The sequence below is a fragment of the Arachis hypogaea genome, chromosome 14, assembly GCF_003086295.3.
Source record: "Arachis hypogaea cultivar Tifrunner chromosome 14, arahy.Tifrunner.gnm2.J5K5, whole genome shotgun sequence".
Classification (NCBI taxonomy): Eukaryota; Viridiplantae; Streptophyta; class Magnoliopsida; order Fabales; family Fabaceae; genus Arachis; species Arachis hypogaea.
Genome location: NC_092049.1, coordinates 44188481 through 44190758, shown reverse-complemented (window position 1 = coordinate 44190758; position 2278 = coordinate 44188481). Strand labels below are relative to the sequence as shown.

At 34.5% G+C, this 2278-nt stretch overlaps 1 non-coding gene across 1 annotated transcript; it reads left to right on the top strand.

Moving 5' to 3' along the window:
- The first annotated feature begins 789 nt into the window (after nt 1-789).
- LOC112746453 (small nucleolar RNA R71) lies at nt 790-897 on the top strand. The gene has a single exon (XR_003174336.1). It is a non-coding gene; the product is annotated as a small nucleolar RNA R71 (small nucleolar RNA).
- The last annotated feature ends 1381 nt before the right edge of the window (nt 898-2278 follow it).

Here is a 2278-nt window from a genome sequence, read left to right as displayed (position 1 = left end):
CTCCCCTTCCTCCTTGGGTTTGGCTATGATGGTTATATCAATGGCCTTGCACTCTCCTTTTGGATTTTCTTCTGTATTGCTTGGGAGAGCACTAGGAGGGGTTTCAGTGATCTTCTTACTCAGCTGGCCCACTTGTGCCTCCAAATTTCTAATGGAGGACCTTGTTTCATTCATGAAACTCAGAGTGGCCTTAGATAGATCAGAGACTAATTTTGCTAAATTAGAGGTATTTTGTTCAGAGTTCTCTGTCTATTGCTGAGTGGATGATGGAAAAGTCTTGTTATTGCTAAACCTGTTTCTTCCACCATTATTAAAGCCTTGTTGAGGCTTTTGTTGATCCTTCCATCAGAAATTTGGGTGATTTCTCCATGAGGGGTTATAGGTGTTCCCATAAGGTTCACCCATATAATTTACCTCTGCTATTGCAGGGTTCTTAGGATCATAAGCTTCTTCTTCAGAAGACGCCTCTTGAGTACTGTTGGATGCAGCTTGCATTCCATTCAGACTTTGAGAAATCATATTGACTTGCTGAGTCAATATTTTATTCTGAGCCAATATGGCATTCAGAGTATCAATTTCAAGAACTCCCTTCTTCTGAGGCGTCCCATTACTCACAGGATTCCTCTCAGAAGTGTACATGAACTGGTTATTAGCAACCATGTCAATGAGTTCTTGAGCTTCTGCAGGCGTTTTCTTTAGGTGAATGGATCCACCTGCAGAAGTATCCAATGACATCTTAGCTAATTCAGACAGACCATCATAGAATATATCCAGAATGGTCCATTATGAAAGCATGTCAGAAGGACACTTTTTGGTCAGTTCCTTGTATCTCTCCCAAGCTTCATAGAGGGATTCACCTTCTTTCTGTCTGAAGGTTTGAACATCCACTCTAAGTTTACTCAGCTTTTGAGGAGGAAAGAACTTGGCTAAGAAAGCCTTAACCAGCTTATCCCAACAGTTCAGGCTATCCTTAGGTTGAGAGTCCAACCATATTCTAGCTCTGTCTCTTACAGCAAATGGGAAAAGCATAAGCCTGTAGACTTCAGGATCTACTCCATTAGTCTTAACAGTATCACATATCTGCAAGAATTCAGTTAAGAGCTGAAAAGGATCTTCAGATGGAAGTCCATTAAACTTGCAGTTTTGTTGCATCAGAGAAATTAGTTGAGGTTTAAGCTCAAAATTTGTTTGCTCCAATGGTAGGGATGGAGATGCTTCTTCCATGTAAATTGGAATTTGGTGCAGCAAAGTCACCAAGCATCTTCCTTGCATTATTATTATTTTCGGCTGCCATCTCCTCTTCCTGTTCGAAAATTCCTGTAAGGTTGTCTCTGGATTGTTGTATTTTAACTTCTCTGAGTTTCCTTTTCAGAGTCCTTTCAGGTTCAGGATCTGCTTCAACAAGAATGTTCTTGTCCTTACTCCTGCTCATGTGAAAAAGAAGAGGACTAAAGATACCCGGGATCCTCTTTACCACAGTATAGAGGTTCCCTTGTGTGAGTAGAAGAAAAGAAAAATAAGAATGTAGAAGAGAAGAATTCGAACTCAGAGGAGAGGAAGGGGTTCGAATTTTGGGGTGAAGAGAAGTGTTAGTAGATGAATAAATAAATAGAAGGAGATGGGAGAGAGGGAATTTCGAAAACTAAATTTTGAAAAAGAGTTAATGATTTTCAAAAATTAAGATAAGATTAAAATTAAAATTAAAAATTGAAACAATTAATTAATTAAAAAGAATTTTTGAAAAAGAGGGAGGTATTTTCGAAAATTAGAGAGGGATAGTTAGTTAGGTAGTTTTGAAAAAGATAAGAAACAAACAAAAAGTTAATTAGTTAGTTGAAACAAATTTTGAAAATCAATTTTTAAAAGATAAGAAGATAAGAAGTTAGAAAAGATATTTGAAAAAGGTATGATATGAAAAGGTATGATTAAAAAGATATGATTTTGAAAAAGATAAGATAAAAAGATATTTTTGAAAAGATATGATTGAAATTAGTTTTGAAAAAGATTTGATTTTTTAAAAATCACAATTAATGACTTGATTCACAAGAAATCACACGATATGATTCTAGAACTTAAAGTTTGAATCTTTCTTAACAAGTAAGTAACAAACTTGAAATTTTTGAATCAAAACATTAATTGTTGATGATATTTTCGAAAATTATGAGATGAAATTAAGAAAAAGATTTTTGAAAAATATTTTTAAAATTTTTGAAAATAAATAAGAAATATGAAAAAGATTTAATTTTTGAAAGAGATTTTAAAAAAGATAAGATTTTTA